This window comes from Ursus arctos, unplaced genomic scaffold (genome assembly GCF_023065955.2).
Source record: "Ursus arctos isolate Adak ecotype North America unplaced genomic scaffold, UrsArc2.0 scaffold_15, whole genome shotgun sequence".
Lineage (NCBI taxonomy): Eukaryota > Metazoa > Chordata > Mammalia > Carnivora > Ursidae > Ursus > Ursus arctos.
This window is the reverse complement of record NW_026622819.1, coordinates 11,641,606-11,653,509: the sequence shown is the minus strand read 5'-3', so window position 1 is coordinate 11,653,509 and position 11,904 is coordinate 11,641,606. Positions and strand designations below refer to the sequence as shown.

The 11,904-nt window shown below is 41.9% G+C and overlaps 1 non-coding gene across 1 annotated transcript; it reads right to left on the bottom strand.

Moving 5' to 3' along the window:
- Positions 1-5,145: 5,145 nt before the first annotated feature.
- Positions 5,146-5,249, bottom strand: LOC113260969 (U6 spliceosomal RNA). The gene has a single exon (XR_003318194.2). It is a non-coding gene; the product is annotated as a U6 spliceosomal RNA (small nuclear RNA).
- Between the last annotated feature and the right edge of the window lie 6,655 nt (positions 5,250-11,904).

The following is an 11,904-nucleotide window of genomic DNA, read 5'->3' as shown; positions in this document are numbered from 1 at the left end:
TGTGATCAATCCTGTCATAACAGAATTCAAACCCCATATAACACTGTTATAAAGGAATTCTATAAGATTTAACACTTCAAAATAAGAAATTATATAGAAATTTCCACAAATGTTTGAACAGCAAAATTGTGTTGGATCACATAACTTCATGTTTTCATCTGTATGACTACATTGGAGTAGGTGGGCAAAATACTCTACTAAAAATGTAACAAAATGTGCATGGTTCCATTTCACTGTTTTCCATTCTTACTCAAATGGTTCCATTGTAGTTGCCATTTACCAGTCTTACTCATGTTTAAATATCAAAATAGCTAACACAGGATGCTTAACTCTGCCAAATTCCGTAAAGCCAGATGCAGCTTCCTTAAGAAGAAAAAAATAATTATTGATTTTTAAAAGGAACAGAGTGGAAGGCAGCCATTTGTTATCTCAATGTCCACTCTTTCCTTTGCGCTGGCTTAAGTAAAAATGTTGTGTAAGAGGTCAGAGTACATTTTCATCAGAGCCCTGGGGTTCATTAACACAACAGTTGTAAATAACACTTCTCTTCCTGAGGAAAGAAAGTGCGTCCATCTGAGTAGGCACAAACAGCAACCCCTAACACTCTGAGAAGTTGGGAGATGGATCTTGAGTCCAAATGTTTCAAAAAGCAAAAGCTTCCCATTTCTATTCCATAATGATTCTCTAATCCTTACCTGTTCCTTCGGTGATCATTGCTTTCTTCAACAATAAGCCCATCTGAAAGATAGCTGTTCTTCTCTCGTGGTGCCCAGCATCTCAGCAGTCTGCTGCTTTTCCTTAACAATTTCCCCAACTTGCCTGTCTGTCCTTTGCTGTTTGTTCTGTATTCATCCCATCTGTTCTCTGTGTTCCCCCTATTTCCTGCTATTGGTTTATTAGCTATACTTCTACATTGTAGTCTTTAGAGGCTGTGCTAATGCATACAACAAATCTCCTTAGCTTACCAAGTCTACTTTAAATCATATTTGAATGTTATGTAATAACCTTATAACAGTATGCTTCCATTTTCCCCTTCCATCCTTTGTGCTATTGTTGTCATACATTTTGCTTCTGCATAAGTTATAAAACCCACAACATGTTATTTTGGCTTTACATAGTTGAATTTTTTTTTAAAGATTTTCTTTTTTTTTTTTTTTAAGATTTTATTTATTTATTCGACAGAGATAGAGACAGCCAGCGAGAGGGGGAACACAAGCAGGGGGAGTGGGAGAGGAAGAAGCAGGCTCATAGCAGAGGAGCCTGATGTGGGGCTCGAACCCAGAACACCGGGATCACGCCCTGAGCCGAAGGCAGACGCTTAACCGCTGTGCCACCCAGGCGCCCCTAGTTGAATTTTTTTTAATGAAAATAAAATACTTTCATGTTTACCCACATATTTACCACTTCTTGTGTTTTCCATTCCCTTGTGTAGTTCCAAGATTTCATCTGGTTTTATTTTTCTTCCGCTTAAAGAATTCCTTTAACATTATTTCAGCGATGTTCCATTACAAAGTCTCTCAGCTTTTGTCTTAAAAAGCCTTTATTTCACCTTAAGTTGAACATTTTAAAGTTTTATTTATTTAAATAATCTCTACACCCCATGTGGGGCTTGAACTCATGACCCCAAGATCAAGAGTCACATGCTCCTCAGCCAGGCAGCCCTTAAGTTGAACATCTTAAAGGAGATTTTTGCTGGATATAGAACCCTATGTTGACTGTATTTAATTTTTTCATCCTGCAATTTAAAGATGCCATACCACCGTATTCTGACTTGCATCATTTCTGAAAAGAAATCTGCTTTCATTCTTATCTTTGTTCCTCTATACATCACATGCCTTGTTTTTCTGGATGATGTTAAGATCTTCTCTTTAACAGTGTTTTTCAGCAGTTTAATTGTAATGTGTTTTGATGTGATTTTCTGTGTATGTTTATCCTCCTTGGGGTTCATTACAGTTTGTAGATCTATGGGTTCATAGTTTTTATTAAATTTGGAATTTTTTCAGCCATTATTTTTTCAGACATTTTTCTGCCTTCCTCTCCTCCCCTCCCACTAAATCACAGTTCTTTGGGATGAAATTACACATACAATAAACCAGTTGATATTATCTCCAGGTCACTGAAGCCTTGTTTATTTTTTTCCATCTTTTTTTTCCTATGTTACCGATTGAACTGTTTGTATTGCTACATCTTCAAGTTCGCTGGTCTTTTCTTTTTCCATGTCTCAGCTGCAGTGAATCCCATCCAATGTGTTTTGTTTTGTTTTGTTTTCATTTCAGCTCTTTTAATTTTTATCTCTGGAAATTCCATTTGGTTCTTTTTATATCTTCACTCTCTCTCTCCATTCTATTCATAGTAAATATTCTTGAATATATTGAGTCTATTTGTAATAGATATTTCAAAGTTTTGTGTACTAATTCTACCATCTCTGTCATTGATGGATCTTTTCCTATTGACTCTTTTTTTTCTCCAGGTTATGGGTCACATTTTCCTGATTCTTGGCATGTCTAGGAATTTTTTATTGGATGCTGAATATTGAGCCGTTAGGTTAAGTATCTGAACTTTGCTATCTTTCTTTAAAGAGCATTAGCTTTGTTCTGGAAGCAGTGAAGCTACTGGAAGATCAGATGGGTTCAATCTTTTCATGGCTTTTAGAAAAACTATTTAAGAGTGGGTCTGCAGTAGCCTCTGTCCTGAGCTAGTTTAGCCCTACTACTAAGGTGTGACCCTCTGGGTTTCTTAAATAGTCAATTTGGAAGGTGATTCTCTAGAAAGCATAATGTTGGAAGATCCTTGTCTTGACCTTGGGAAGAGAATCACAAAATTCTCTCTCCACTATGGTAAAGTTTGAGACCAAAGAGTTTTTGGGAGGGAAGACAGAATGTGAGGTTGACTGCAGGTGCACTGAAGGACCAAACACATGGCTGGATGTTAGGAAACAGAATGCTCTTGTAAAGAAAAGTGGCTGTCAGAGAGTCTATCAATCACAAGGTCAGGATTCAGTGTGACAATTGATTCTCTCTGTATACAAGGATTTAATAGCTTTCTGGCCTGCCACGTAGATGATGCTGAACTTCCTGCTCTCTTGATATACAATGGTACGCAGTATGTTAATCTAACTGTGTATCTCCTTGGGACCATCAATCTACAAATAGGAACTTGGAGGCAGTATTACAATTTTGAAGAGGTTGTCCTCCATCACATGTCTTTGCTTACATTCCTAAACTTTATAAACATCTTAAAGTGGTTTTATGCAGAGAGATTCTTTTCCAGTTAATATTTGAAGACGTCTGTTTTCTTTCATCCATTTGAAAATGCCTTTGGTTACAACTTTTTATTACTGCCTCTAATTCTACATAAAAACTGACACTGAGGGGCACCTGGGTGGCACAGCGGTTAAGCGTCTGCCTTTGGCTCAGGGCGTGATCCTGGCATTACGGGATCGAGCCCCACATCAGGCTCCTCTGCTGTGAGCCTGCTTCTTCCTCTCCCACTCCCCCTGCTGTGTTCCCTCTCTCGCTGGCTGTCTCTCTCTCTGTCAAATAAATAAATAAAATCTTTAAAAAAAAAACCTGACACTGAAAGTCTCATTATCTGGAGGTGGCTTAGGGGTACAGTAAGGAAGATGGTTTGGAACCATTTGAAACTATTTCACTGTATTTATTGATTTACTTATTTTTCCTGAGCTGGAGTAAGGAACTCTGGGTAAACAGTAAGTAACTATGGGTACAGCACCAGTAATATCCATTTAATACGGTACTTACTTCTTCCCACATGGATTTTCAGCTTCGTGACTGAGGTCATTGGGATAAGGGTTTAAGTCTGACTGCTTTCGTTATTGTGATTTTCATTACATCGTGCAGCATATTTACACATTTCTTTAGGTCTTGATGATCATTAACTTGCAAGAAATATTTCCTCTTCTCTGTATTTATTATAGTTTTTATTATTGAAGTATAGTTGACATACAATGTCATATTAGTTTCAGGTGTACAACATAGTGATTCAACAATTCCATACATTAAAAACTAAGAGGCAGCCCACGGAATGGGAGAATATATTTGCAAATGACACTACAGATAAAGGACTGGTATCCAAGATCTACAAAGAACTTCTCAAACTCAATACACGAGAAACAAATAAACAAATCAAAAAATGGGCAGAAGATATGAACAGACACTTTTCCAATGAAGACATACAAATGGCTAACAGACACATGAAAAAATGTTCAAAATCATTAGCCATCAAGGAAATTCAAATCAAAACCACACTGAGATACCACCTTACGCCAGTTAGAATGGCAAAAATAGACAAGGCAAGAAACAACAATTGTTGGAGAGGATGTGGAGAAAGGGGATCCCTCCTACATTGCTGGTGGGAATGCAAGTTGGTACAGCCACTCTGGAAAACAGTGTGGAGGTCCCTTAAAAAGTTAAAAATTGAGCTACCCTATGATCCAGCCATTGCACTACTGGGTATTTACCCCAAAGATACAGACGTAGTGAAGAGAAGGGCCATATGCACCCCAATGTTCATAGCAGCAATGTCCACAATAGCTAAATCGTGGAAGGAGCCGAGATGCCCTTCAACAGATGACTGGATTAAGAAGTTGTGGTCCATATATACAATGGAATATTACTCAGCTATCAGAAAGAATGAGTTCTCAACATTTGCTACAACATGGACAGCACTAGAGGAGATAATGCTAAGTGAAATAAGTCAAGCAGAGAAAGACAACTATCATATGATTTCTCTCATCTATGGAACATAAGAACTAGGATGATCGGTAGGGGAAGAAAGGGATAAAGAAAGGGGGGGTAATCAGAAGGGGGAAGAAACATGAGAGACTATGGACTATGAGAAACAAACTGAGGACTTCAGAGGGGAGGGGGGTGGGGGAATGGGATAGACCGGTGATGGGTAGTAAGGAGGGCACGTATTGCATGGTGCACTGGGTGTTATACACAACTAATGAATCATCGAGCCTTACATCGGAAACCGGGGATGTACTGTATGGTGACTAACATAATATAATAAAAAATCATTAAAAAAAAAAAAAACAATTCCATACATTACCCAATGTTCACTACAATAAGTATAGTTACCATCAGTCACCATACAACATTATGACAATAGTATTGACTATATAAAAATATGGAACATTTCAGGAATTTGCATGTCATCCGCATGCAGGGGTCACACTAATCTTCTCTGTATTGTTCCAATTTTAGTATATGTGCTTGCAGAAGCACATGCTTTTTTTAAGCCAAAACTGCCCTTGGCTTAGTTTAGCTGTATTGTTAACCTTTGAGATGCAGATAAGTTTAATGTCTCCAATACATATTGGTCCAGAAATAAATTTAGTGGATTACCCATCTACAATACCAAACTATCTTTTCTGATATCCACCATGAGGTCCTCCGAAGATTTCCCACTGTTTTTATTTACTTAATGGCTAGAAAACCACAAACACAATCTGACCAATGAGAACCATCACCAGATTTACGCTTCTGAGGGTCTGGGTCCTCTGTTTCCTGGCTCCAGGCTGTGTCTTAACAAACATAATATCCTGTAGAAGTCATAATAGGCATAGGGAAAACAATATTCATTACAGTAAACATAAAACTAACTTTTGATAGAGCTATTGGGAATTCTGTGCCTGAGATTCCAGACAATCAGATCTGACCTTCATGCTTACACCTAAGAGTGGGGGAGCCACCTTCCGCCCCCATGGAAATTTACTACCCGTGGCGCAAAGAGAACAACAAATTAAGGAAGTCGTCATGGAACCTGGAGGAAGTAGACAATGCCAAATCTAACCTTTGCAACATGAAGTTGAAGTACTGAGCCGGAATGCCTTACAGACCTAACCCACTGCAGACTAAAAGGGTTGCTGAAAATGTACCCAGGGAAGGTTTAGAGGACTTGTAATCCACTTCGTGTCAAAATACTGCAGGAAAGCTCTCAGGACTTCGGTCTGCATTTGAGAGCGAGAGAGAGTGAGAGCGGGGGGGGGGGGGGGCAGAGGGAGAGGGAGAGAATCTCAAGTGGACTCTGCACTGAGCACAGAGCCCCACCCAGGGCTTGTTCTGAGGACCCAAGATCATGACCTGAGCCAAAATCAAGAGTCAGAGGCCCAACGCCCCTGGTCTGCAATTTCAAAATACCACGTGTGTATCTTCTCAGCTATTTAAACAGATCAACAGCAACACACCTGCGCAGGCAGGTAATTGCTCTGGGCACCTGCGACTTTTTCTTCTTTTGATCTTCCACCCCGACCCCTGAGAACACGACTTCAGGCGCGCAACCTTGTGTGAGGCTCACGCTGTGGCATCGGTGCCACCGGCAGTTGTCTTGGCTCGTCTTCAGTGAACTCACTAACATTTTTATCGGTGAGGATGCTCACCGGTAAGGTTACTAACCTTAATTATACGGTGATCTCAGTTAGATTCTTCCTCGGTCGCTGAAGGTCACTCAGGTGGGCACCTGAGCTGTAACACTCTCCACACGTCATAGACAGGGGTCAAGGCACGCCGTGCTCACGCCCGCTTCCCAGAAATTCTGCATCCGCGCTGCCGAGGCTCTGGCCTCACGCGCTGGCCACGGGTGATTGGCTAGAGTGGGGCATGTGGTTCAGGGGCCCGGCGTGGGCTGAGCCACTCAAATGCTACTTGACGGGAGTGTACACTGATGAACTCCTACGCGGTTTCCTTCGCCGGAAGGAGCAGCCTTGTGCGCCAGGAGGAGAAGACTGGGAGACCTAGGTGGAGAGAGACCGAGGAGGGCGGGGAGGAAGGGAGAAAACATGTGTGCACTGAGGCAGTGAGATCGTGAGCGGTGAGACCATCTCTCATATGCTCCGTGAGAGACACAGCTGAAACCCTTAATTCTTGGCTCTCTAGGTCCCAGGCTCCTTCCCGGGAACTGGCTGTATCCCTCCCTGTTGCTCTGTGGGATTCTCCCTGTCACACTCACTTCCGTGAGCTTCTGTCGTCACAGCCCACACTGCTGGAACAGAACCAAAGTATGTCCGGAACTCCTGTTTCTTGCATTCCTGACAAGACTTAGACTCAGCAATATTTCCTACTAATCATAAAATAGCAACTCAAGCTCCTGACCGTTGCTCATTCACAATAAAGGCCACAAAGAATTGGAATTCATGGATTTGTCCAAAAGCTCTTCCTTACAGCAGAAATTTAGCCCATGGCCCCTCTTCGGCCCACCATACATGAGTCCTGCAAAGGCCAAGGAGAGCGGCGGTCTTTTGGAGCTGCGAAGACCGTCAGGAACCAAGATATAATGGGTGTATCTGGTTAGCAGTCTGGTGGAAAACCCTGTTACTTAATCACGCCCTCCTGTTTCACCTGCCACCGAGAGGTATTGTCCTCTGTGTTGGTAGTAAGCTTCTAGCACCTCATTTTTTCTGACTTCAGGTGTGCACTTTGGGTGTGTGCTTCTGCTTCTGACTCTGATAAACATCTGAGATGCACACAAGTGTTCCCACCATGGGCTGGCAGGTTCAGGCTGCCCATGCTCTTGCTTCCCAGTAGCCACACCAGCCTGACCCTCCCTCACTGTCGCCAACCTGGGACCTGCACGGAGGCTCAGCAGAGTCCAGGCTGAGGTCAGGCGTCGTCCACGGGCATGGAACGTGGCACGTGTGTTCCCTGGACGTCTTAAGGTTCTGTTCCTTTTCAGAAGTCTATGACCCCACTTCATAACATTCTTTCATGAGACATAATTTATTTAAAAACCTGTTTCTGGGTGAAATCAGTGACCTTGGATACTTTTAACCTCACTAGAGATACAATGTTTGCAAAACTTGGTTTGACCTCTAATGTCTACTGTGGACTTTCCATAGGTCACACTGACTGGATGAGTATGCCAGGGTATCATTAACTTCAGGAAGCTTCTCTCCCCAGGATGTCTAAAAACTAGCTCTCTTTAAGTCCTGGATCAATAAAAAGAAATTTCAGGGGGAAATACTCACACTCTTAGAGTCCTTGCTTGTTTAAGTGGTAACAGCTGTGCGTGGCTCTCATCAACTCGTGATTTGGAATTCATCTGATATTTGTATGAGCACTGTTCTCCTCACAATGACACAAGACCCACGTCCCTTCCCATAGGAGCTTGAAATCCAGTAACGAAATAAAGTGTGACGATGACGACTTTTGTTAGCACCAAGAACTGAAATCAACATGAGGTTCTTGCTACTTTCTGCTAAGAGTCTGTAGAAACCTATGAAAGCCTGGAGGGGCGATCCTAGCCCCATTCGCCACCTCGGTGAGGTGCCCTGAGCAAGGCACGCACTGCACAACTCCACACAGCGGCTTGGTTGCACCAGGAACAGCAAAAAACCCACAAAACAACAATAAAAATGCACTGCTCAAAATCTAGGCAAAATCCCAAGCTCCTAGATAAATAGCATCAGAATCTATTGGTTCCTGCCTGAGACTCCTGGTTTAGTGCTCTTAAAGTGTGCTCTCTAGACCAGTGTTATACCGTGAACCCTTTGCTGCAAGTCTGCAGTAACACATGCAGAAACGGAGAGGAAGCATTTAGAAACTTTTATAGCAACTTGATCTCGGTGTAACATTTTTATGGTATTTTTACAACAGTGCCAGTCTGCAAAGCATTGGAAAATTTAAAAACTTGTCCCTCACCATAAATAGTTTTAAAAGCACTGCTCTGCCACCATTTTCAAAGGGAAAAAGCCACTTTCCCTCCTGCTCTAAAAAGAGAATTGTGCAGTGTTTCCTTTTCTTGTACAGTTCATAGAGTAACTTTACAGTCACCCGCACTTGTAAAGACCTACAGGAGGGACAGCCGAAAATGCAACTACTAAATATAACGGGTCTCGTGAGCAGACACAAGTGTTCCATTATTACCTTGTGAAATATAAACCAAGTGGAAACATTAATTTCTCATTTACCTACTGCTGGCTAGTGCATTAAACGTAGATCACACATCCACCAGGGCTGAGTTTTTCTTTTAACCTATCTAGAATGTTAAATGATAGCCAAAGATCACTTTTGATAAGAGAGATATATTTATCTCTCCCATTTACCTACAAGGATACAAATATTTTATGACAAGCATCATTTTCACCATTCATCAGCTCATCTCTGCCCCTTTTTTATTTAAGAGAGTCATGAATATGTCTACTTGGAATCACACACTGAAAGTTCCAGAACATTCAAGCAACTTTTCAGGTCTTTGCTCCAGCTGTCAGTCCATTTACATCAGCTGCTTCTCTTCACCTGGCCCTGCGGCCCTTTCCACGATGCTCAGTACAGCAGAGAAGCCAGCACCCAAAGAGAATTCACGCACATGCTGACGGGTGCGCAAAGCAGTTCCCAAGCAGTTCCCAGATTTTGTCCTTGGGGATGGCAGTGATAACAAGAAATGGGGCCAGGAAAGTCTCAGGCTTTTGTGTTTGTCCTGATAAATTTGTTGATCGTCGGTAAGGTGCACTGGAGTAAAGCTGTACGGTGTCCACGAAGCATTTTAGCATTGCCGATTTGACCCACCTTCCACCTTTTTAAACTTGAGGGTGAGCAAAACTGTAAAATGCTTCGCTCGCACCTAGTTTTAACCACCGACCTCTATTTGGTTCCATCTAAATATTCCATGCGAGGCTTTATAAGTTAGGAGCAAGAAAAAAAAAAAACTTTATTTACAAATAAGTTATTTCAATGGGAAAAATATTTCTGTACTTAGGAATGCTTCTCGGAACACATTCCTGGTTTAAATAGGCCGCCTGTGCAGATGGGTTCTACAGCCCGTCTAGACCGAACTGGAAGTACTTAAAGCAAGCTTCTTTCTCTCTTTCTTTCTCTCTCTTTCTTTCTTTCTTTCTTTCTTTCTTTCTTCTCTCTTTCTTTCTTCTTTCTTTCTTCTTTTTTAATTTTAGGAACTCCTCTTGGCTTAAGCTTGCCAAGAATCATCACAAATAAGTGACCCTGACGGAAGCAAAATGACTTAAACCCACGCCCCGATGACATTGACTGTGAGGACCAATAGATGAATTATACATGGAAAGTTGGGTATTTATTTATTTATTTTTAAGGTAATCTCTATGCCCAACATGGGGCTTTGAATTCACGACCCTGAGATAGTCGCATGCTCTACCAACTGAGCCAGCCAGGCGCCCCCCTCACCACCCCTGAGAACCCCCGAGAAAGCTGGTTTTTAAACAGAGAACAGTATTTCTCCAGAGACACCAGCCGGGATGAAACTTGAAATCCCATGTGTGGCTCACCCACCCGAGCTAGCTTGGCACCAACCTCGCTCCAATGGAGCTCTCGATTCCGCACACAGTCTCTGACCTGCCAGTGCAGACACATGGCACACAGCTCTGGCTGTTCCGCAGGGACTTGGGTCCAGGGGCTGTCGGTCGGGTACGGGAGCGAGCGGCTTTCCATTACTTACAAACCACGTTGATGTTAAATGTACACGTAATCCGGATAAGCTTTCATTTCCTCAGCCTACAGGATAGGATGGGATTAAAACCAAAGTGAATTAAGGGAAGACCCAACTATTTTGCACAAATAACACAAAGGTGATTACACAATTTGGACCCACTTAATTTTGTGTCTGACTGTGAAATAATTCTTGTGAAGAAAATAGGATTTGAAGGAAACTGAATGTCTATAGAGAAAAGTGTACCTAAATACAGTCAACATTTAGGTAATGAAACAGTAGTCAACTTAATGACAAGAAACCCAACAGACTTAAAATTTTAGATCTATGAAAATGTAGATTGTTATTTTTTGTTTTACACAGTAACTAGGCTTAAGCAGTGTGAGGCACATTCTTATGAAAACAATCACACCATCTGAGGAAACTGCTGACACCAATTCTGAATTAGTCATTTCTATACTTATATTTGTATAGGTTTTCACATATCAGCTTAGTTATCAGTTCAAAAATATACCTTCTTTAATGTGGAATTCCCAACATTTCCAGAGTACTCAGAAGTTAGATTTTTTTTCCTCCCCAAGATTAGCTTGGACAGAACTAAAAGGGTCTTCTTTGATCTCACTAAAATATGAGAAAATCATCCGATATAGAACAATAATTATTTTCATACAAAATTCACTTGCAGGGAAATCCTCGGAAAATTAACGTGAATGCCCCTTGAATCGAACTGCTCTTCTCTCCCGGAGGCCGGGCAGATCCTACACTGGCTTGGTCTGGAGTCTCCCATACCCTAGAGAAGGCCCTGCGGCTTCCCCTCTGGGTGGAAATGACTTTGGTTCAAGACTGTGAAAGCCCACATCCAAGAAATGCAAGTCACCAGGGTGGCCCTGAATTAATACAGTTTCTTGGGGACCTTTTAAATGATAGTGTCCCGAGGACGAAACCAGAAGCCACCTGTAATTATTTCTTTACTTTGGAGATGAAGTAAAAGAGGATCTGCCCCATCCATTCGGTCACCTAAACCCCCCTCACATTGGACTTCTGCGTGTAAGCCTGGAGGAAGCACTGAGATGAGAAGGCTGTGATATAAAGAATGTGAGAAGTAAAAGAAGTCCAAGTACCAGGCGGGGGGAATTAAACTTGCCCCCATCAAAAAAGTCCGTCTTGAAGATAAAAAACATTCTGAGGATGGATGGTGGTGTTGGTAACACAACAGTGTGAATGTCTTTAATGACACTGAACCGTACATTTAAAGATGATTAAAATGGTAAATTTTATGTTATGTACATTTTGCTGCAATAAGAAAGTCTTGTACTGGTATTTATCCAACCCCTCGGTATGGACACCTATGGCCAAAACTTGCGAAATGTATTCTAGAATCAGAAGGCGACAGGGGTGCCTAGGTGGCTCAGTTGGTTAAGCCTCCAACTCTTGATCTCAGCTGGGTCTTGAACTCAGGATTGTGGGTTTGAGCCCTGCATTGGA